We start from the raw sequence: 25391 nt of genomic DNA, 5'->3' as shown, positions 1-25391 counted from the left end.
TCCCGGCGGCCTATGTCGGGAGGGTGGGGGAGGTGCGCCATTTGGCACGGGGTATCTCGGACCACTCCCCGCTTCTGTTGCATTTCGATGTCTTTCCGAGGGGTGAGAGCAGGGTGGTCCCAATCAATTCCTGGTACCTGCGCGACCCCACCATTCGCGCTGACTTGATTAAATCCCTCCAGCGCTATTTTGATGAGAATGTGGGGTCAGTGCCTTCGGCTATCTCCCTGTGGGAGGCCTTCAAAACAGTACTCAGAGGGGAGGCCCTATCCCTTATTTCCCACGCCCGGAGATGCGAGCGGGAGGAGGTGACCCGGGTGGAGGCTGAAATAGCTGAGTTGGAGGGTAATCTAGAAGATGGGGTGACGGATGCTGCACTACATGTCCTCCAGCTCAAACAAGCGGCTTATAGGGCCCTCGTTACGGAGGCGGCCAGGGGCCTTAGTAGAGAGCAACAGGGGCGACTGTATGATGTGGGTGATAAGGCTGGTAAACTGATAGCGTGGTTGGATAAAAAGGAGAGAGCGAATCGTGTGGTCCCGCTGATTGAGAAAACGAATGGTGTGTGTGTAACTGAGCCAGAAGAAATTGTCTCCTGTTTCGCGGATTATTTCCGCGAGGTGTATTCCCCGGTCTCTTCTTGCTCTGAAGAGGATTCCCGTGCCCTGCTCAGGGATATAGCGCTGCCTTCCCTTTCCGGGGAGGACAGGGTGTCGCTGGACGCCGCTCCCACCTCCGACGAAATCGCCCTCGCCATACGCTCGGTCGCTTCTGGCAAGGCCATGGGCCCGAATGGTATCCCTATCGAGTTGTATAAGCTGCGACCGGATACATTGGCGCCTCACCTCCGCGCAATGTTCCTGGCGGCCCACTCTCTGGGCTCCCTCCCGCTTGACCAGCGTCTGGCTACAATCGTGGTGATCCACAAGGAAGGGAGACCTCGGGACCGGGTTACTTCTTATCGGCCTATCTCACTACTGAATGCGGAGCCCAAAATTCTCGCCAAGGTACTGGCCAATCGGCTGGTCGGTGTGGTGGGAGATCTGGTTCATCAGGACCAGTCTGGCTTTATTCCCCATCGCAACACAGCCCTTAACCTGCGGCGTTTGCATGGGGTGCTCGCGCGCGTCCCATTTATACGGGAACCGGCCATTTTGGCGTCCTTGGACGCCACCATGGCGTTTGACACGCTTGAGTGGCCATACATCTGGGCGATGCTTGCGAAGTTCGGATTTGGCCCAGGATTCATCAGTTGGGTCAAACTGTTGTATTCGGGCCCATTGGCGCAGGTGGTCGTGAACGGAAGAGTAGCGGCCCCGTTTGAGCTGGGCCGGGGCACGCGACAGGGCTGTCCCTTGTCGCCGCTTCTTTTTGCGCTTGCCTTGGAGCCCCTGGCGGAGTGGCTGCGATGGGAGCCTTCCATCCGTGGTCTCCGTTGGACCCCCGAGTATGAGGACCGCGTATCCCTATACGCTGATGACATCCTTCTGTACCTAGCCTCCCCACGTAAATCACTTATAGTGCTGGTTGATGTTTTACATTAGTTTGGTCGTAACTCCGGTCTCGTCATCAACTGGGCTAAATCATGCGTGTATGTTCTCTCTGGGGAGGCTCCTATTCTCCCGCGGGGCTGTCCGATCCAGATCGCCCCGCAGGGATTTCGGTACCTGGGTGTCTTCATTACTCTGGACCCGGAGGCCCGGTATGAACGGAACCTGCTTCTTCCCCTCCAGCGCCTGCGGGTAGATGTCGCACGCTGGTGGCGCCTGCCGCTTTCGCCGCTCGGCCGGGCGGCATTGTTCAAGATGATGTCTCTGCCGCGTTTCCTGTACGCTTTGCAGAACACTATGGACTTAGTCCCGGCGCGCTACTTCAGTGAGGTGGAGAGTCTGCAACGCCGCCTGTTCTGGGACGGGAGGCCGCGTATTGCCCTGGCGAAGCTGACGCTCCCATGGTATGACGGGGGGATTGCCCTCCCGGATATTAAACGGTACTATTGGGCCTCCCAGCTCGCTGCAATTAACCATGGCCTATACGGGCCCGCCTTAAACCCGGCATTCGAAATGGACAAGATGCTCCTGCCAGGTGGCGACTACAATCGAGCGCTCTATTCTAGCGCGCCCGACGCTCGTCTGACGGGCCCCACGCGTGTCATGGTGCAAGTCTGGCACGCGGCCAATGCAGCTATGGGGTGGAAGGACCGTTTGACCCGGGCGTCACCACTATACGCGTCTGAGCGGTTAGGTTCCCTGTGGACCTCTAAGGGCTTTGAGAAGTGGGACATAATAGGTATCAGTAAAGTTGGGGATCTCTGGACGAGGGGAGGATTTAAAACGTTCGATATGCTGCAGACGGAATTTCAGTTGCAGGGCAGTGAATACTTTCGGTATTTGCAGGTCCGTCATGCGCTGGGCTCCGTCTTCTCGGACGTTGCCTCCATCCCGGAATATTCCCCCCTGGAGGATAGAATGCTGGATGGGCACGTCCCGGACAGCACGATCTCACTTATATACAAAAAGCTGATAAACGACCGCTTGGGCCTGTTGACTGCCCTTCGTGCGGCTTGGGTTGCCGACGGGCTGGAGTTGGACGACGAGGACTGGACCTCCGCGGTGGCCTCCCCGAAGGAGGTGGCCATACCGGCTCGCCTTCGCTTCGTCCAGCTCAAGATACTCCACCGGGTCTACATGACGGGGCCAAAGCTTCTGCGTATGGGCTATGCTGTAGATGGGTTGTGTAAGCGTGGGTGTGGTGCTTTGGGGACCTTTCTGCATATTTTATGGGAGTGCCCGGAGGTGGAAGGGTTCTGGCGTGGTGTACATGAGGTGCTGCGACTGGTTACGTATGTGGCGCTGTTGCCTGAAGCGAGGAGATGCCTGTTGAATGTGTGGGAACCGACTGATTACTCGGCGCCGCAGACGTGGTGGGTGACTCTGGGATATATGATAGCCAAGCGTGATATTGCTCAACTGTGGGGATCCCAGAGGCCCCCGACGGTCTCGGCCTGGAAAGAACACATGGACTGGTGCATGTTTCGAGAAAAGGTGGTGTATGTGGCGAGGGGTAAGCCTGGGACATGGGTGAAAGTATGGGGCCCCTGGAACGCCTACCGCGGGGGTATCTGTGCACCACCGTTGCTGCCTGATACCTCGCCAGCCCCATCCCCTTAGCCGACTCGTTCCCCCGCTGCCGGGCATTGGGTTCCCCCAGTCCTCGCTCTGTTCTCTTCCCCCTCTTTAGACTTCTGTGGATAGTTGGGATCACCCCTCTAGGGGAGCACGTGCTGCTATTTTCGATTGTGGGTTGCCTTGTGGGTGTGGTTTTCTTGTTGTTCTTAATTTAAAATGAAACCGCATAATGGGGTCTGGATGATGTGGCTTTTGACGTTGTTACCTACTGAGAAATGCTCCTCCGTAACACCACGTGTTCCATAAATGTATGTCGTATGTTCCTATCATTGCTAGCGGCCGGCCGGAAGGTTGTAGGCCCATACTTGTATACTTTTAAGACTTGTAATAAACGGTTTCAAAAAAAAAAAAAAAAAAAAAAAATTTTGGTCAAGAATTGTGCCTTGATCAAAGTGCCTCTCAGGAATGTTTATTCAAGAAGTGTGCCTCTAAATGCAGTCCAGCCGAGAACAGCATAAATGTGAGCTCAAACCTGCAAATACTTGACAAGCAGGTCAAGGGAAGTTGTACTATATCCTTGATTTCTAAAATTATTGTCACTGAATTAAGTGAGAGAAATGTCCCATAATACCTTATTACGCAAATTTCATGCTTGCAGCCAATAGCATACGAACCATTCAAGATGAGATTCTATTTCTATGAAATGGCAGCATAACTTTATCTTCTGGGGAGCCTAATCTCTCTAGAAATGTCCTGCCAAACGTGGATATTGGCCAACATGTTTTTAATTTGATATTATTGAAAAGGCGGCGGAGCATCGCCCCACTGTTTTTGAGCAGTAGAAAATAAAAATAAAATTATAATAACAAGAAGTTATTATTATTATTTTGCAACTCCTGCAAGGTCGGGACTGGGCTCCCTGCCGTCAGAAGGAGCAGGAGTGGTTTGCACTTCCTCCCTAAGTGCATTTGACGGCTGGCTAAACAGTCATATGCTCTTGGCATGTTCTCCACTCGGCTGTGTTGCACAGCCCAGTGGATAACATGCCCAGCCTCCCAGGTACTGCCTAACAGGCCGCTCATACCAATCACGACTCTGCTCATGCAGCATCGTGATTGGCTGGGAAAGTCTGAGATCCTGAGGGCTATCACTGGCTGCCAATAGGGTTTTATGGCAGGGCATTTCCTGTCACTCAATATTTTTGATCATGATATTCTGTCAGTGATCCAAACAGTCATGTCAGATTAGTGTGTTGAAGCCCAATTGCAATCTGTAGACACCATTCTGATCCAGTATTTCAGTTTTCTCTCTTATTCCATTTCCTTTTCTCCATTTCTACTGTTTTTAAACATGTTATATTGCATATGGTCAGTGGTAGATGCAGCGAGAGGTGGAAGAGTCCATTGCACCTACTGGATCTAGCCTTTCACACCACAGTGGTGTTTAATACAAAAAGTCTCAGACTATCCAAAGCACAGAGCACTCTTTTAGCACACAATAGGTCCTATGTCCCTCCCACCTCAATTGTGTCAGTCACTTTGAATATTTAACTTTTTGCCAGATGTAAGCTTTGATACACACATGCTCTTGGATGTCTGCCTCGACCATAATACATATTGTGCCAGTAAATGGCAGACAATATTACAGTACTCCTTCTAAACTACAGCACTAAACCACAAGATATTCTCACATGCACTTTACTCAGAAGCACACTAAACCTTGAATTTGTGGATTTACAAAATCTAAATTATGTTAACAAAATTTAGACTTTTTAAAATCTTTTATAACACAAACTTTGCAAAATTTGGCATTGCACAATTTTGCCAGGAGGCAATTTCAGCTTGAACCCGTCTCCTCCAAGTATCTCATGTGGCTTATTTAGGTATGGTACGCTTTTGCACAAAAATTCTTTTTAGAGATATTGGTGAATGCCATTTCACAACATTCACATAATTTTGTGTAATTTCACATAATTTCCAAGAACTTTTATGAAATTACTAATTGTATAATTTTGCCCAATCCTAGATGCATAGCAGCATAGTTTGCTGGTCCCTGATTAGCTTGGCCCACACTTTGACTGCAATGCCATGGAATATGTGGGAGTGAGGGCTCACTGCCCACATATCAAAACAGATTAGCTGTATGTTAGGAGTCATTCTAGAGGGTTAACAACACAAGATGCTAACAAGAACTGCTGTAGCTGAGGGTAGGAACCCAGGGCTGGCGTTAGGTGGTAACACCAAAGGGTAGGAACCCAGGGCTGGCTTTAGGTGGTAACACCAATGCACCCACACCTGGTGATGACCTTGAGGTCGCTATATTTATAATTCGCTATGAGTTTAAAAGCACTTGCTACAGAGTTCCCTGTGTGTCCAGAAGATTTCAGGTAACAATAACAAGAAATGTCAAGATAACTGGTAAATAATGTTCCTGCTGGAGGGAGATCAGAATGTTGCTTAGTGTCAGTTTGACTCATTATAAAGAAGAGGAGAGAAAACGTGTACTATGAAAAGCACAGAACTGTATGTTATGTGGAAGGCTCAGTGGGTTAAAGCTTTTGTCACAGAACTCCTTTTGATTCTTTCAGTTCATAAGTTACAAGCCTAATATATCATAGAGTCTTAGGAGCTGTCATCAAAGAGTTGCTTGCAAACTGCATAAAATTGGTTAGGACTTTTTGTGATTTTTAGGTAGTGCTTCTCCTTCTAGTCCTAAAGTTGCTGAAAAGGGTTAATTTGGGTGCAAATACATTCTTATTAGTGAAGTCAACCCCGAACAGTGCTTGAAAATAAAAATAAATGTATGTATGAGAGAGGGACTATGGAGAGATGTGGGGCTCTGATTGAGGGTGATAGTGAGGGAATCCACAGAGAAGGAGGAAATGGGGCGTAGCGAAAACAATTGTCGCACCGGGCACCACCAGCACCAAAGCCAGCCCTGCTTGGAGCATCTACCCTGGAGTGCACAACTGAAAGGAAAGGTGCTGGGCAATGGTCTACCGAGCAGCGGCATACTGAGTATCATGCTGTCGCAGTAGATTCTGTGTGCCACAACACCACTGTGGTGTGTAAGACAGTATGCAGTTGATCTCCACACACAGTCCTACCATCTAGATCAAACCTTTATTGCTATGAAGTGATAAGTAAAAAAGAAGTACATTTAACTGACCTTCTTAAGTATAAAGGTCCCACATAGAGTGGACAGAAAGGGCGACCAAGTAGTGAGGAGAGAGGGGCAGAAGTGAGTCTAAAGAAGTCGGTAGGAAGGTTCAGTGCTGGAGCGTTTTACTCAATCCAGTATCCTCAGCTTACCAGAGTCCATCTGTCTCGAGAGGAGTGCTGGGCTGATCCAGCCTTATTAAAGGTGCATTCCATTGAATGAGGTGTAAGGAAAGAGATTGAGGGACAGTTCTAATATCCAATGAATGCAAACGGTAATAGCTCATAGAATAGCCAATGGAATCCTATGACACAGATCGAAGCGTCTGCTCCTCCGAGGTCAGCACAGACGGAAACTCTGGTCACGGCTTCCTGGTGCTCAGGTGTACCCCACTTTCTTCTCCAGCCAATTAGTAATCACTTTTCAGGAACACTTTATTATTTTAAATAGTCACAAGGGTAAAAATAATTAATGATTTGTTCTTGAATTAAAAAGAAATGCTTTCTTTCTTTAGGCAAGCTTTTCAGTTATCATGTTTCCAGGGAGTATTTGACCTCTTGGACTAAAATAACATTTGTGAAGATTTATTTTACAGTCCAGTGTGTCACGCTCCAGAGCTCTTATCAGGTACTGTCCCTTGCTTACAGAGGTTGACTAATATTGTGAAAGCAGTAAAGATAAGTTGGTCACACACTTTAATGTGCTTTTTGGAGCTCTTTGCACTGAGCTTGGAGGAAGAACAGCAGGCAACACGATGTTTGCGTTTATAAATCTATGAAAATTTAAAGGATTTTGCAATTTTAAAGAAGTAACACGTTCCTGAACATACTTCAAAAGTCATTTAAGGTAAGATCCTTTCACACTTAGACGTTTGCATGATAACGAGACATATTTATATAAAGGTTCCGTCTGTTCGATTTTCTGTCTTTCATGTCTGTATGTACTGCAACAGGGCACGGAAGTGGGACTTTTTTCTTCGATTTATGAACGTTGGAAACCTTGTCTGCATCTTTTTGTTCAAGGAGATGAGCAGAATGGGCAGTGAATCTTACCAATAATTTATAAATAGTTGCAAATAAAATGAATTGAATGTAATATTTTTTTCATCCATATTTTTGTGAGTGGGAACTCTTCATGTATTTGGTGTCCGAAATAAAGTACTCACCGCCAACCCCACATGATATTGAAGGATATTGAAACGTCACAGGATTCATATAAATCTATAAATGAATGACGTCAAGTTCCGAGTTCAATCATAAAGTCATAGAATTCATAGAATTACGAGATGAAATGCAAGATCGATTAATCTAGACACTACATTGGAGCATTCTTGACCCCTCCCTGCCACCCCATCTCTTTTAAATATTTGTGGCCTGCTTTCCAGTCTGCCATTGAAGCAAATTTTCTTTTCCCACCAATGTGACAGAGGGAAATCTAATGTTCAGTTCAGTAATAACTTTATTTCGGTCAATTTGACCTTAAAAGTACAACTAAAATTACATACAATTCTTTTACTTTTAACATCGATTGCAATAAAGAAATCTAATGTATTTAAAGTTATCCTCCAGGGTGGCAGATGTTTCCTCCATGTCGTAAGAGAATATCCACCAATGCCTAAGTCAGGTGGCAGAATTTCTGCCCACAGAAGTAGGCACTAAAGATATATCTAAAGAGGAGGGGGTACATTATAAGCAATTAGAATTGTTTGTACCTTTGCCTTCAACACTATTACTTGCATTGCAAACATTTAAATGCTCATGTATACTTTAACTTGCACTGATACATATTATTACTGAATGCCAATGTCGTTTTTACATTAACCTAAATACCACATTAAGTCTAGTATGCCTATTAAGTTTCATGTATTTCCTGAGCAAAGAGGGTTTTTTGTTTAATGTTGTACAATAGCCCCTTTTCTGGATAATTCGGTAAGCGTAGCCTCGTTTTGAGGATTGGCAGCACGAAGCATGATTTTGAGAAGGTAGTTGTAGTGTTTGTGTCTTCCATAATTATTCTTCGAGGACATCTCACGTATTTTTTTTGCGAGTAGATCCTGCCACCTACTCATGATTTATTTTTTCTTAAGTAACTTTTATTTGGTAAATTTACAGTTAATGACTCCCTGAAATTGGATCATTGGTCTTTTGTTCCATAAGGTGCAAGAGAGCTTATAGTTAGTCGATTTGTAAAATAAATGTGGAATTTAGGATGTAGAAATAAGATTATAGATTGTACTTTGCAACATATTCTGTGTAAAATTTAGGGAAAATATATTTGCGCCATTTTGCTGCTTGTGTAGTACCGAATAAGTCAAAGAGCTTCTGCGTCATTTCATACTAAAGGAAAGTTTTTGCACTAGAACTAAAATTTGTGTTTTTCTTATACGGCATTATATATGGGTATTATAGATTTTATTTGTAAAAGAATAACACATGAGAATAAAACAGTTTTTAGTGCTATTTGTAACTCCTATAGGAAAAAAGTGGGAACAATCATTTTATATTACGCATGATCCCATCTTCCACATTTGACCAGTAGACACATTTTGTTTACTTGTGCTCAGCAAAAAGAATGTGAGCTCCATTAATGTCACTTGCCCCAGTTCAAATGCCACCTGCAATAAAACCAGAACACTACTACTGCCCCTAACAATAATAATAATTATATATATTACATTGGTTTGGGGTGTCATGTTACACTTTTTCAAAGTTTTTATGGAAGGAGATGTGGTGTGTAGTATTGCTGTATATATCAATGTTTCACCTCTTGTTCTTTGTCAATCATTCATTGCCTAAGTCTGGCTGGTGAATCTACGACGTTATTCCGCCGCCCTTTTCCCCGCTTGGAATCACAACGCGGTCGTTAAAACGACTGCGTTCTGATTCCACATACCATTACTCCGCAAGTCGGAACAACGACTTGCGGAGGGGGGGCGCTGTATGTTGGAATAGTATAATTTACTATTCCAACTCCAGTCTGTGCGGACACTAGGGAAGGTGTTGGATTTTAAATCCAACACCTCCCCCCCTCCGCAAGTCGTTGTTCCGAACTGGGGAGTAATGGTATGCGGAATCACAACGCAGTCATTGTAACAACAGCGTTGTGATTCCCTTCTTTGAAAAAGATTCAGGGTAAACGTTGTTTACCCTGGCTGGTTGCTCCGAGCCTCAGATAATATATGCTTTTGGATCTGGATAGCATCACGTATCCCATTCTGTTTTAAACTACATGGTCCACCCTTGACCATTGGCCATTTGGGGCAGAGCAGTGGGGTAGAGGCACAGTGGGCGCCTCGCCTCAAAAAATCTTCTCTTCGACGTCATGGATTCTCACAGTATAAGTTTGATGGTTTTGTTTGCAGACGGCGCTCTCCGGAATGTACTGCCCTACAGACCTCCTCTCCTCTCTTCCGTATAATCATCAAGTTCAAGTGCGGGATTAATTTTAATTTTGTACATGCAGCACAGCACCCTTGGATGGTAGCGTGTGCTGCTCTTGCATGATTGCTCACTCTGAGTGCTCAGGACCCTGACCATGACGTTTACTGGCAGTTATCATGGTATAAAGGCAGACATAAAATGTGTATATAGTAGTGGGTTCAAGCAGGCGCGTGGTAATGTCCGTCATTCGAATTGTTGATTGCCAATATAAACCGTGTCCAGGCACATATTAAATGGGACAACCTTGAGGAGAAAAAAGTCACCATGTTCAGAACACCGCATGGTATTTTTACTTTTTTAGGCCCTACTCACACTTGACTTGCCTGCAGCTTTGGGTTTGCCTGATGCCTTGGCCCACGAGAAATAGCTCGTATGGAATGGTCTACCGGGTTGTTCTGTTACCCGGCAGAAGAATAGTGCTACAGGAGTTTATAATAGTGGCTATTAAGTCGTATTAAATTAATTTCCAGCTATGAGCATGAGAAAAATGGGAACATTCCCACATTATCCAGCATATTTTATGCAAAAGGAATGAGGATTTGCTGTCTTTATTCCCTAAACTACATTCGTTATTGAAATACCCTGCTTTATAAATTAGTCTCTTTGTGCAGGACTACCCATATTGGATGTAAATAGCGCAATGTTTCTGGAATTTGAAGATCAAAAGTAACATAGTTATTGAAAAGTGTCATTCTACGTTTACATGGCTCTCAAATACACTCACACCTGCAGGGGAAAGGGGCGAATGACGACCTTTTCATGCAATAAAACCGAACTACAACATGAGTGAGGCCTACTAACACTCAGAGTTCTTGGTCTGTGCAAGGGAATGTCAAATACATATTTCTGGCCCTTTCCAGCACACGAGGCACTCTAATACGAAAAGCCATGAGTCCATAGCCTCTGTACCAAGATTAAAATATATGTATTGCTACTTATCCCTATTGTGGTAATCTATACTTACATGTACATACACTTTCAAATGTACATATATTTACATATACATTCAAAGGGGTATGTAACATTTGATCAAACGAGTGAATTTGAAGTCAGTTGTTTTATAAAACTGTAACTTTAATTCAGCCAGCCAACTCTATATGCACCCCCTTTGATAGGAGCACACTGAATAGAGACAGCTTTAGATTCATTGATCCAACCATTGGGAACAATCACCAGTACCGTTTTATTTGAAGATGAGGGGGAGTGAGCAAAAGATAGAGATATCTTTTTAAGAAAGCATAGGCCACTAATAATTTTGATTTAGAAGAATTAGCATATGTGACTTGGTACCAGATGTCCAAAAATTAATAATTGCGATTTAGCGATTTCGTTCATCAGGAAATCGCAATTCCTAATGAAAGAAACCTTAGATCTTTTAATTAGTGATTCCTAGTAGGTGGTAAATCAACCTATAATAACCTATATTAGCGAGGTAATTCACAGTTTGTGACCCATTTGGAATGGTAGCCATCACAGGGATGGTGGCCTGCTGGGATCAGCAGATCAACTTGTTTGTGTTTTCTTTTTAATAAAGCAACTTTTTAAAAATGCAGTCTGTTTTCCTTAAAGGAAAACAGGATGCATTTCAAAAACGAAACATGAAACATTTATGTTTCAATTTTTAAGAGTAGGCAGTGTTCCTTGGGACCACTCCCTGTTCTTAAAAATATTTTGTTAAGCATTTTCAAAGGAGAAGGGGTCCCATGGGGACCCCACCCCATTTGTAAATAATTAAAACTATCTTTCAATAGTCGATAAAAAATTTATCTTTTGCAACTGTAATTCATTCACAAAACATTTATACATACCACTGCGATTCGGTATTTGAAACGGGCTCCCTAAACACGCCATTTTTAAATCACGAAACCTAATTGTGATTTGGTAGCCAGTTACAGAATTACAATTTGGCTTTTGTGCATTTCAAAATGCTTTTTTGCGGTCACAAATGGCAATGTTCTGTGAATTAGGCCATTTTAGACCTCCAAAAAAAGATATGTACATGAGGCCCTTGGTTATATAAAATCACATTTCCGGTAATTCGGACATCTTAAACACCAGTTATGGTGGGTCTGGGTCAGCGTAGAAGAACTTTTCGGGGTGAGGCATAACGAGGAGAAAAATCTTTATTTCTCCTCATTACTTCCTTTTTCCATGTGTGCTGCAAGAGGAAAATGCCTCAGATGATTGCTTTTGTGAGGGAAGGTGCCCCTTCCTGCACAAAAACAATCCTCCTTAGAACACAGGCACCCTTGCACCATGGTGCCTGCACATGGACAAATACAGTAATGTGCTGTACTCTTTTAAATATGGCACATACCTGCTCTTGCCCTGTCTCACAGCACAGCAAGGGGACTTGCTGTGCTGTGTGACTTTGCCATAAATATGCCCTGGGTTTGGATGTTATGTATTCATTTGTTTACTTCGAGTTTTAGACTGCAATTGTCTCTTTGTGGTTACCTTAGAGCTGATATTCTTTATCCATATAACTGTATAGATTTCCGAGGAAGTACATTTTTGTAAGTTGTCTGGTAGCTCCATAAGAATAAGTCTTGAACTTATGAAATGTTACTTATACCCGAGAGAAGGAGTCTTCAGGCTTAGCTCTATGATGTTTTCATGGGAAGGATGTTATAAAGAGATTGGCCACAGCACAGATATATATGTTTTACACCACCTTTAACATGATAGATTTTTCAAGTACCCATTTGAGTACAATTATTTAGGAATGCTGTATCTCAGTTCCATGTTAGGCATGTAACTTCCTATTTCTCATAGCATTTCACACATTCAGTGTGTCCTGCACTGTACAGCACACATTCAGTGCTTGTACTGTTTTAAAGTATATCTAGGAATAGTATTTTGTATTGGAAAGCTACCCTTCCAGTACAAACCCTGTGCTAGACAGAATGCACACACCTTCGCACTATGGTGTAAAGGTATGTGTGTGTGGTGCAAGGCAGCCTGTTTGTGCGCCAGCACAGGGGAACAGAGCAGCCATCGTCCATATTTAGAAAATATGACTCTGCTCTCTCCCTCTAGTGTAATGCAGGGCAGCAACTTAGATTGCACATTGTAATTTCTTTTTTTTATAAAGCTGCCCCTCAGTGTCTTCTCTTTTGTGTGGCAGGGAGCACAACACAATAGCACGTTCTGTGGATATCCCTGCACAAACAGTATGTGTTCGTATTACTTAAGGGGTTTATTTAACATACAATCATGCAGCGTAGCACAGCAAGTAACCTTGCTGCGTGACAGGGAAAGGGCACTAATGCTCCATACTTAACAATATGCAGCGCATTCCTAGCACTGCAACACAATGTGCTGCCTAGTGCCAATGTACATACCCTTGCATAATGGGAAAAGGGTGTCTGCACTATAAGCAGGATTTATTTTGCGCAGGAAAGTATACCTTAGTGCGCAAAAACAATTGCCTGAGGCATTTTGCAGCACACATAGAAAGAGGAAGTAACAAGGAGTGTTAGACTTGGCCCTTTTTGGCAGGTTCACCCCTGAACTTTTTGCCTTAAGCTCTGACATGGTGGTAGTGGTTTTAGGCCTCTGGGCACTTTAGCACTGTGGCCCAGTGTAAAGTGTGTGCGCTCTCTTGAGTGCGTGTGGTGAGATTGGCCTGCCCTCCCATAGGAATGCATGGGGGATATGTGTATCCATGGTAATTCCTGATGTGAGTGGAGTGCAGGGTCGAATTTAGTATGTGTGAACTCGTGAGAATAAATGCTGCGAAATGGTGTGCGCATATTTATGGTGGCTAGTGGAAAAGTGGCACTTCTAGAAGTTGGCCTTTCTGTGTACTGTGTGTCTGCCTGCCTGATGTGAATTGCATGTCTGGCTTGTGATTGACAGGAGCTGAGAGGGCTGGGAAATTCCAGGAGCCAGGATGGGTCTGCCCGGTGGTGAATAGGGAGATCTGCATGTAGATGGGAGGGAGGGGTTGCACCTGGGACCTGAATAGGGCTGAGCCTTCCCTCCACAATGCTGGCTCCACCTCCTGTGGTGCGTCTGATGTTCCTGGCCTGTCCTGTGAATAGAGAGGGGAGCTGAGCAAAATAAAGTGCTCCTGAACCAGTTGTATCTGGTTCTCCCCTTGCCCTACAGTTGTAGACAAAGGAAAATGCTGTATAAAAGCAGGGGCTGTGACCCCATGTAAAATGTTCTGCTCTTGGATCCTGACAGAGGGGGGCTTGCTGCTGGTGGGGCCCAGGAGGGACCACCATGGGGGCTGCCTCCCTGCTGGAGGGCCCTGTGTGCTGGCCCCTGGGCCCTACATTGCACCCCTGATGCCTCCAGGACTTATGGGACCTTTTTCTCTTCCTTTGACTTTGTCCCAGGACCCTGGCAAACCTTTGTGCCCCCTGAGAACGCTGTGCTCTGTTTCCTCTAATTTCCCCCGAGAGAGGAGCTAGGGCTGTGCAGAGTCGCACTGCTGAAAGGGAGATTCCCCCCATGATGCGGGCCTTGCGGGTGCCCCCTGCTTATCTTGGTAATTAGAGCGGGTGCCCACCCCGCGTATGGCCGCTATTTATATTTTAAATTGCGCGGATGCCCACCCCGCTATATTATTTCTTTATGAAGAGGGAGCCTACCCCTCATTGTGCCCGAGATTGCCACCGCAGCACAGCTGCGGCCGTCCCGGAAGTCAGGCAAGTCGGCCTGTGATGTGGGCTGGGCCGCGGCAGGACCGGAAGTTGTGCTGCGTCGGCGTGGGGCTCCCGTGAGCCGATGGGAGCCCCGGTGTGTAGAGCGCGAGGGAGAACGGGAGCCCACCCCACCTCCCGGAGCACGAAAGAGGAGCCCTGGGTCCCTGGAGGGGGCCCGGGTGAAGCGGGAAGGCAGCAGAAGCCGCTGATGGCAGCGCGGGGCTCCCGAGAGTGAAAGGGAAGCCCCGCGCCGCAAGAGAAGTGCTGCCGGTCCCCCAGCATAGGAAGATGAAGACCGGAGCCTTGCGGGCCCCGGGGATTGCAGCAGGACACACGCAGAGAGCCCGGTAAGAGGGGGGCTCGAAGAGTTCCTCATTTGTTTAATTCTGAGCGGACCCGCCATTGCGGGCCGCTCCAACGAGAGGGGCAGTGATTATTTCTCTATAGGCCACCGGGGGGGCTTGGAGGCATTTCTGGTGATGGGCAGAGCCTGAGCGGTCCCGCCAGGAGAGCGGGACGCTCCAACGTGTGCCATGTTTTGTTTCTGAGCCTGCGGGCTCCAACAATGGGGCAAGTTTATTTAAAAGCCCAGTGGGGGCCAGAGGGCACCGGGTGCTGGGCCCCTAGAGTAATTTACAGCTGCTCCGCTTGCTAGAGGGCAGCTGCCACGTTCCATAGGCATGATTTTGTTTTAGGAGCCAGCCTGCTCCACCGTGGCCATATTTGTTACAAGGGCCAGAAGGGCCGTGCTTGCTCCACCATGTGCACAGTTATTTACAGGGCCAGTGCGCTCCACGTTTTGGGGGCAAGTTCTTTTTCTTGATTGTGGCCAAATTATTTTAGGAGCCAGTGTGCTCCATGGGACATGTTTATTCTCAGAGCCAGATGGTTCTAACATTGGGCACGTTTGTTTGAAGGGCCATTGAGAGCTCATGCCGCATTTTTACTTTCCCAGCTGCCCAGCAAGTAGTGGGCAGCTGCACTGTTTAGGCCTTGCTTTATTTTAGAGGACATGCTGAATTCAGGAGTGAGACGCACTCCTTCACCCCCCTCTTTTCCTACACAGCTGCGCAGCACTTAGTGCCAGCTGCTAAGTTTAGGCCTGGGCAAAGTACGCACCCTTGACTTGCTGCACAGGCAGCGCGCCCTGACTTTTGGACAGAGGGCATTTGAGCCCCTTTGGGATGGCCAGTTGGCCAGGGGGATTGTTAGGTTTATAGGGCGCCAGGCCCTACTGTGATTTTGGGTGCTAGGAAATGTGATTCATGTAGAATGATTTACGCACCCTGTGTTGATACCTCTAGAATGTGGTTTATGCTAGTGAGATTATGTTCCACTGTGTGATTTACGCCCCTAATGTAGTTATGCTTAGGAGGTTAGGGTCTAATGTGTTTAGACTTGTGAGAGAATTGCATAATGTGTTTATGCTGATGAGGTTGGCGTACAATGCGTTTGGCCCCTAATGTGATACTGTGCATAATGTGGTTTATGTTACAGGCTGATGCTAAGTACAGTGGTTACCAGTAGTTACTGGTTGTGTTCTCTGTTTATGATAAGTTCTACATTTACTAAGTTCACTTTGTGATGGTACTGACAGTGGTCCAGTTGGCCCTGTCAGGTGTAAATAATCTCTTGTAAATATTGCCCAGTGCCAGTTGGCACAGTGTATAATATGTGCATACTATTCTAATGTGTTATGATAATACAAAGGCTATTTTTATATATAACCTTGTGTGGAGTTCCTTTTGTGGTGTGCCTGGGATGTTGTTGCTGTGTGCGTGCGCAAATGCTTTACACATTGCCTCCGGGATAAGCCTGACTGCTCGTGCCAAGCTACCAAGGGGGTGAGCAGGGGTTATCTTTGGCGTGTAACTCCCTTGCCCTGACTAGAGTGGTGGTTTCTGCCTGACTTTGGCACAAGCCTTAGCCAACCAGCAGTCCCATTTCTAACATTGGTGATCAGCGGTGGGATTAGGACTTGCATTTGCGCAGTACCACAGCGACGACTGGCTGCACTACAAAACTCTGCATTTTAGATAGTCACATGGAAAGGGATTATTGTTCTAAGTTTGTTTTAAGTGTCATTTTAAAAAAAAATTGTTTCTTGTTGCACTGTGAGTTGGGTGTCCTGCCAAGGACAGAAACCAGAGAATCTGGAAGACTGACTGCCCTTGTGCAGACTGCTATTTCTTGGGTTGGCCTGAAGCTGAAGGAGTATTGTACTGCCCTTGTGCAGACTGCTATTTATGGAGTTGGTCTGCAGCGCAAGCTAAAGGAGTTGTTACTGCCCCTGTACTGTCTGCTATTCCTTGGGTTGGTTCGAAGCTGAAGGAGTTGTACTGCCCCTGTGCTGTCTGCTATTTCTAGGGTTGGCCTACAGTGGTAACTTAATTGGCATGGAGTAACTAGCTCGGGAGGGTAGATTGTCCCCTAAGTGCAGTTTTTTTTTTAAATAATCCCTTGTAAATATTGCCCAGTGCCAGTTGGCACAGTGTATAATATGTGCTTACTATTCTAATGTGTTATGATAATACAAAGGCTATTTTTATATATAACCTTGTGGGGAGTTCCTTTTGTGGTGTGCCTGGTATGTTGTTGCTGTGTGTGTTCGCAAATGTTTCACACATTGCCTCCGGGATAAGCCTGCCTGCTCGTGCCAAGCTACCAAGGGGGTGAGCAGGGGTTATCTTTGGCGTGTAACTTCCTTGCCCTGACTAGAGTGGTGGTTTCTGCCTGACTTTGGCGCAAGCCTCAGCCAACCAGAAATCCCATTTCTAATAAGGAGGAATAAAGATATTTCTTCTTGTTACACCTCACCAGGTGAGGTGTTGCATTGTGAAGCTTTCCCAGGTCTACAAGTAATGATAAATCTGGGTAGATGGATGGAAACATCCTCATTCCACCTATGTAGCACCTTCGTGGGGCAGAGTAACGCAACCCAGAGATTTGCGCTCTGTTGCGTTACTCTAGATTCATCAAATCGTCCAAGGCCACGCAAGGTGGCCTAACGTGGCTTGATAAATCAAACTTCAGAGTTTGACCCCCATTGTGTGGTGCATGTGCAATGCAACTCTTTCATAAATATGCCCCTAAATCAATAGCACCAGGGCTGGTGTGTGACCACTGGTGTCCACATGAACGGTCAATGTGTGGCAGATATAACCGAAGAAAATTCAGACCTCAACATGTTAGTAGCTATTCCTTTTTTTCCCCCTCAGACTAAGTTGCACGTAAAAGTGGTAAATACTGGAGACATATTTCTTTACTAACCTCATTGACGCATGTCAGTTTCATGCCCTCTGATCATTAAATTAACCTACTTCTTTCATGAGCAACATGGCCATGTTTGTGACTGAATGCTTTGTGTCCTTGAACCCATAAGCAATATAAACTGCAAACTTTGCAGTGTCCTTTGTCTCCATATAGTTATTGCACATTATCTAGTTGTCTGCTCTTTAATGCAAGTCTGCCTATTTCATGCTTTTCTGAATTCCTTGCCATCTAGCAATGACACAGGGGTTTTCACAGTCTTTGCTCGGTAAGCCAGTCCTCAGCTTACTTTAGCCTAATTGCCTCTGTATCGAGCAAGCCAAAAAAACACTCTTCGGATTATTTAGAGAGCAACTTATCCCACAACGCTTACATGTGCAACATCCACATCTGTTGATTTATGCGAGGAACATTTTGAATTATTTCAATCTAAAGCTTCTCTCACCCCAAGTGACCCAAAGTGGCCACGGTTTTTGTCATCTTTCTACTATTGTATATCTTTGTTGTCTGAGCTGATTCTGCAACCTCTCAAATCTGTCAGGATCATGAAAACAAGCTGTGAGGTAGGTAGTTCAGGTGACATGGTGGTGATTAACGAATTAATGAACAGTTTGCACACTTCTTAACCTGTGAAAAAAATAAGGCACTGGGCTCTTCCCAGGAGTCCACTGCAGCTTGCTCTACCCATTGCTCCTGCCTGCACAGCCCATGCCAGTACCAACACAACTTCTTACCATCACACTCCTGTAAGTGTGACAATTCAGAACATTCTAGTCCCCCAAAGCTATAAGAATGGCTTGGGCGGCAGGTATTAGTAATTTTTTAATGCATGTTGAATTAATAAACAGCTGTTGTAATCATTTCTAAATTAGACAAACGGTGCCACCAGGTGGCAGGGTGTCATAAGTGCCAATGTTGACAATTAGGTGCGGATGCCAAGCACTGGAAACCACTAGATCAAATTAAGCCCTGCGTTTGCAGCTTACTCAAAAACACACAACACAGAGGTCTCAATTGCTTGAGGAGGGGGCAGTGCAGAAGTGTGAAGTCATGCTTTCTGACACCCTACCATGGGTCATGAATTATTAAAATCTGGATTTACATTTGCCAACAATCACTCACTCATTCTCTTGGGGAGAAGCTGTGGCACTACGACCAGTGCTGCCGACTTTGGAACTGGGGAAGCGGGTGCGAGTCTCTGCGTTGGCTTAACATCCTGTGATCCTAGACAAATCTCTGTGAAACCAAAAGAAATTAATGTGATGATGTGTAATGAAACTGGTGCTCATGTAAAGTGTCCCAATACCTACGGCTCGAGTTTGTGCTGTATAAAACTGCAGAAAAAGAAAAACCTCAGTTCAGGGGTGTAATGCAGATGAACTTTTGTATAAGGCAGGTGCTAATACTTTCTCTTCGGGTTAACGCAAATATCTTGCAATTCAAAAAAAAAAAAATAAGACTATTTCCTAAAATATTGCTGCCTGCCCTAAGGATCATGTGAAACTAAAGCTCTGTTGATCTCTTTGGATATCTAAGTAACCATCACACAACAATATGATAATCTTAAATTGCAATTATTCATGGATGCATGGCCCAGTCACGAAAAAACCTACAAGCAGATGCAGAGGTTTACACTATTGCTTCCACATAGATTATCTGTGATGCAATCAGTTCCGCCTGCTCCTAGGAGAAGAACCTACATCTCTCTGGTCTGTCTTCCCTCTTTTGCTTTTCCCTCTCTCACATTTTGTGCCTCTTTTGCTTTTTGCTGTTCTCTCTTTTTTTATTGTGTCTTTTTGTCCCTTTTTCTGTTTTTTTTTTTTGGTGTGCATTTTTTCCTCTCTTTGCCCTGCTTCATTCCCACCATTTTGACCCCTATGCGCTCCTCCTGAGCACCGCTAGCCTTGCCAACTGCCCTCTCCCCCCCCGTCCGAATTCTTCTTAATTGCGGCTGCACCACTGATGAGCTGCTGGTGTGCCACTGGCTAGCCCGTCTGTGCTCTTCCATGCCTATTGCAAAGACCCCTAGTCCATCAGTCAGCCATTGCAGCCTTAGTCACTGCTCTGAGAAAAGCCTCCATTTCCTCAACTCTGGACGCCCATTCCCCACACTGCACCTGTGACTTCTTAACCCAGATGGAAGGCGTTTTCTCTTGCAAAACCCTAACACCACTGCCAACTTCAGCCTCTGCACACACTGTCACACAAACCCCTTTGCCACATCGCACAACAGACACTCCACCCTTAACTGCCTGCTCCTCAAAACCCGCTCATTCGCCAAGCATGCCACAGTAGTTTGGAACCTCCTGCACAACCACTCTACAGACCTCCTATTTCTCAAAAAACCTGCCATAATGCAGCATATGCCCCAGTCATTGCATTGGCCATCACTCCCGGGTACAAAATCATGAGTCAAGACAGAACCAGCAAACCCGGAAGCAGTCATCACCTACTGCCAGGAATTTAACTGCTCCATCACCTCGGCATACACCAGCAACAGGCTGAAATACATGGCTTTCAAAATCAGCACTTCGCTCAATCCAAGTCTAGGACCCAGATCCAACTTCAGCCCAAACCCCCTGCCACCAGACCTAGATCCAATTTTAGCTCTGCCTTTGCAGACCTCATCGCCCCACTGGCCCATGCATCAAACTCCATTATCCTGCTCGACATTGCAATTTCCATCTAGAGAACAAAACTGACCCAAACTCCACCACTCTCTTGGAAGACCTCAGAATCTTGAGACTCATCCAGTGAGCGAACTGCCCTCACCCACATGGCCAGACACCTCTTTGACCCCATCTTCATCAACTTTTCCAACATCATGGTAGACAAACGTACCCCTCTCCGCTGGATAGACCATTCCCTGTTTCGCTTCTGCATGCACCTGTCCATCCATCCCAGAATCTCAGAATGCCAGACCCACTGCAACAAAATCTCCGAGCACATATTGATTTCTGAGCTCCCGTTTGACACTCCCCTCACCACGCCAACCTAACATGTGCTATTGCGAACCTCAACATGTGGATCATGTCATGCATGGACTCCCTGGCTCCTCTGACAACCATTGGCACACTTTGCTGTATGCCCCTGACCAACTGGTACACTGAGGACCTCCAAATCATGAAGCATCACTGCAAGTGGCTGGAACACCAGCATTGTCACTCCAACAACACTGACAAAGTCTCTTTCAAAGTGGCCTTTTGGATCTGAAACCAGTGCCTCAAAACCACCAAGCATTTATCCCTTACTCAACGGATTTACAACCTCTCCAACTCCACCAAAGAAATCTTCAACATTATAAAAGAATTCACTTCTCACCTAATTTTCATTGTACATGAGTACAAAGTTATAAAAAGTAACACCATTTGACAATAAAACGTCCAGGACTTAAAGATATCTGCTTTATGAAGTCATTCAGTAGTTTACTTGAATTTATGACAGATCAAGCATGTGCTTATTTACTAAAAAATGATTTTATACTCTATAAATGATAGATTTTTTTGCCCTGCTGTTTGCAGCTTTTTAAAATATTCAGTGGCTTATCGGACCCAGCCACGTCTGGTAGGCCCAACACATTACAAAAGTTAGTAAATCAAGCCATTCTGTTTCCCAGGGCATGTGCCAGAAGAGTTCTCTTGCCAGATGTAAAAGCTAGGCTGTTCTTACATGATTTTTTAAATTCTATTTAGCAGCTTGATGTAGGCCAGTTGTCTGACTATGAGGTGGTACCGCAGCCAAATTTCAAGCCTGACATGGCTTTGAGCAGGGTTCTTGGATGACAAAAAGGATTTCTGTATAATATGTTTATTATCGTATTTATAAAGAATGTAACCCCTATTGTAAGTGTGTCCACGCCATAATTTAGAGTTGGATCTGCAATGGTGCCTCATATTTGTCAAAGGCGCCTCGATGGTCCAATAGTATTCCCACATATTGGAGGTTACACTTTCTATTTTACACTTATCGATAACCAGGCTACTTTATTTTTTATAGAAGTTGTTGGTGTTATAATCCTAACTTTTGACTTGTCCTATTGATTTCTAGGTAGTTGTTCTTACAGTAGCCTCCTAATTCATCCAAAAGACTTAGTTGATCGATTCATGTTTTACCATGAAAAATGCTCCAGCCTGCTGGGAGTTGACTTTTGGTCTGTTTCCTTGCCTGCTGTGAATAAGGCAGGGAAACGTATGAAACAATTGCTCCTGCCCGCAGGGGGCAGCATTTTTACTGCTCCATGTGGTCAGAAGCAGTGCCAGTTCCTGATGGAGGCAGGGAATAGCAGGGGCCACTGTGGAATTGGGGTTCCCCTCACGGCCCCCAACAAAGATAAAGTGGGTGCCCTGGTTTGGCTCCAAGGCACCCATCCTTTACTTGCTGGCCCCGGGGATGTGGTCCCCGAGCCAGAAATCAGCTTGGGGAGCGGGGGGCTATGTGCCCTCCTCCCCATTTGCAATATGTCTGGGCCCCAGGAATTGAGGTCCCTGGGGCCAGAAATCAGTCTGGGGGGATACGTGCCCCCCTCCCATTTACAATATGGCCGGGCCCCAGGAAATGGAGTCCCTCTGGCTAAAATCTGCCTGGGGAGTGGGGCTGCACCCACCCACCCCATTAATTGAGCAATGGGTCCCAGGGGATGTATCCTCAGGGCTAAATATGTCCTGTGGAGGGGGGGGGTGAAAAGAATCTCTTTAGGTTCGATAAGATTTCTTGTCTCAGATGGCTTGATTTGAAATCTAATTCTACGTTTCCTTAACCTTTTCTTTTGTCTTTTAGTCATTGGTTGTGATGAGAGGTTCAGAAAGGTTGTAGGACTAGTTGTTGGGGGTTTACCATTGATAATTTGCTGAGTTTCATGAATTTCTACTTGATTGTCTGAAGTAGGCTTACTATGGTGCCCTAGTGATCTCTAAGCTGAATTTTGGAAGCACAACCCGCTGCGGCCTTCCTAGATCGAAGACGGCTCCAATTAGGGCTGCTCTCAACTCTGCTGCAAGTCTCATAACAGGTTCTAAAAGAAACAATAATTTCACGCCTGAGCTGATATCTCTTAATTGGCTCCTATATGAAGCAAGGATACAACAAAAAATTGCATGCATGGCCCACAAAGCCATTCATTTCAACAGCCCAATATATCTTGCTCAAAAACTGGAGCTCTCTGGTGGCTCTAGATCCTCTAGAAGTGCCAGCACATTACTGCTCAAACCACAGAAATTCCATTAAAAAAACGTACAATCTAGCCTTCTCGGGTATTGCCCGAGAATATGGAACTCCCTGCCCCCTGAAGTCAGACCGAATTCATCTATTGCCTTTTTCAAAAAGGAAGTTAAAGCGATATTGATGAAGAAACTCCTGCCTTAGAACCCTAGCTTCCAAGACTGTCGAGGACACTCTAGTTTCTATGAAACTGTGAAGATTGAATGTTGATCTGTTGGTTTTCTGTTACTTCCTCCTATACCTTTCGTGATTGCTAAATTGTAAAGCACTCTGATACCCCCTTTGGTCATGTTTGCGCTATATAAAACCTTTTTAAAATAAATAAATAAAGTGTTACTTTGTGCGCAAGTTTCTATTCCAGGGAGGTTGAAGCTTAGCCTTACTGAGTTTCCTGCTACACTTGCCAGCAGTTGCCAGCAGTTGCCAGCTTCATGGTACTCTCTGTCCCAGGATTCACCACCTCAGCAGGAGGGGCATTGGCTGCCTGCACACTTAAAATCGCTCCATCACTTCCGTGCCGCGGGACGCCGTGCTTGCCAGCAGTTGCCAGCTTCACATGACTCTCTGTCCCAGGATTCACCAACCCAGAAGGAAGGGCTAAGACTTCCTGCACGCTCAAAAGCGCTCCATCACTCCCGCACCACGGGACGCCGTACTTGCCAGCAGTTGCCAGCTTCACGGTCCCAGGATTCACTGCCCAAGAAGGAGGGGCTTGGGCTGCCTGCATGCTCAAAAGTGCTTCATCACTCCTGCACCGCTGGATGCCGTACTTGACAGCAGTTGCCAGTTTCACTTGAATCTCCGTCCCAGCATTCACAGCCGCAGAAGGAGGGGCTTGGGCTGCCTGTGTGCTCTAAAGCACCCCATCACTACCGTGCTGAAGAACGCCGTACTTACCAGCAGTTGCCAGCTTCACAGGACTCTCGGTCCCAGGATTCACAGCCGCAGAAGGAGGGGCTTGGGCTGCCAGCACTCTCAAAAGTGCTCCATCATGCCTGTGCCACGGGACGCCGTACTTGCCAGAAGGTTCCAGCTTCACGGGACTCTCGGTCCCAGGATTCACCGCCCCAGAAGGAGGGGCTTGGGCTGCCTGCGCGCTTAAAAGCGCTCCATCACTCTAGCGTTGTGAGACGCACGTGGGCTCTGCCGGGCAAGCCTGGGCCAAGGGTGGTCCTGTCCTGCGCCTGTCAGTGACAGGAAGAGGCAGGGCAGGGCAGGGCCACCCCTCTTGGTTCACTTGGACGGAATGCTGGATCTCTTAACTTGTGCAACTGCAGCCTGCACCTGAGGTCTGTGCTTATGTTTTATTTCCACGGCCCTTGGTCAAAGACTAGACCAAAAGTGCTTAGAATTGGTCACAGTTACGAACTGTTTGGAAACTGCAATCTGTGTGGAAACTGCCATCTTACAATATTAACTCTTTTTAAAAAAAATGATTAAGCATTCCCAGGGATCGGGCTCGGAATACTACCTGGATCTCTTGTTGACTGTTCTTGGTCTATGTTTATGTTTATATTAGGTCCAACAATAGCAAGATTTTGATCATGGTGAAAAGGAAACACCCGGGTGTGACGGTGGCTAAATCTCCCCAAAAAACATGAGCCTCCTCCTCTATTTTGAACAATATCACTGGTGCCATGGGGTGATTGAAAAGCAGATCATCAGCTTCGAGGAAACCTTAACTAGTTCTACTGTGGACAATTCCGGAATTGTGCCAATTACTTTAGGGACTGATGGCCTCCCTGACCACAGTAGCTCAACTAGAAGGGTGCAGTTGGATGATACGGAACTAGATGAGAATGTCGCAAAATCTCCCTCCTCATGTCTGCTAGTCATTCAACACCAAGAAAACTCCTTAAAACTCCATCTAGCAATTTGATTCAGCCCACTGTAGATCTTTGGGGGAGCTGCGCCCAAATAAATTCATTCCCCAGCTCCAAACAACATCTAAGAAGTCCAACAAAGTAGTAGATAACAACTCGTCTATACCAACTGAGGATCATTCCTCGTTGGCAGCCTCAGTACAAGCTCTCACGGACATGGTGAGGGTCTCATTCAGTGCCCTCACTGAGAGATTAAAAAACATTGAGAATAATGTCTCAACGTGTATGGATCTGCTGGGGAAGGTTCATGTGCCATCGGATTGCCTGTCCCCAGCGAGGGAGAATGCAGTAACCCCTCAGCACCTAGCAGGGCCTAACAAACTTTGCCTAGCCCAACATGAGCCTCCAGTCTTAGCCGGTACTCCTACTGCACCCCTAGCTAATAACTTGACTGGTGGTTGAATCAACCCTACCTCCTTGTTCCAACAGGTCTGCTCCGCCCCTGTCAATCAACTCTCCATGATACGTGACATCTTTTCAAGCTCATCTTTATCCAATAACGCCATTAAAGAGTTACAGCGTTTTCACCCTATTTCTGAATCTGAGCGTTTGGATCTTCCACCTGCAGCAACACCTTATGTGGTAATTTGAACTAATGTCCCCTCCCTCTCTACTCCAGTTCATGAATCCTGGGTTTCA

The 25391-nt window shown here is 46.0% G+C and overlaps 1 protein-coding gene across 2 annotated transcripts in view; it reads left to right on the top strand.

Annotated features, from left to right (window-relative positions):
• Nucleotides 1–6598: 6598 nt before the first annotated feature.
• The window catches only part of ASAH2 (N-acylsphingosine amidohydrolase 2), a 323355-nt gene continuing 304562 nt past the window's right edge, over nucleotides 6599–25391 (top strand). For both annotated transcript variants that reach the window (XM_085605439.1, XM_085605430.1), the window contains exon 1: nucleotides 6599–7133. The gene's annotated coding sequence lies outside the window, so the exon portion shown is untranslated. The remainder of the gene's footprint in view (nucleotides 7134–25391) is intronic.

Source organism: Triturus cristatus, chromosome 1_2, assembly GCF_964204655.1.
Source record: "Triturus cristatus chromosome 1_2, aTriCri1.1, whole genome shotgun sequence".
NCBI classification, from domain to species: domain Eukaryota; kingdom Metazoa; phylum Chordata; class Amphibia; order Caudata; family Salamandridae; genus Triturus; species Triturus cristatus.
The sequence above is the reverse complement of the archived record's forward strand: the minus strand, read 5'-3'. Positions and strand labels throughout refer to the sequence as shown.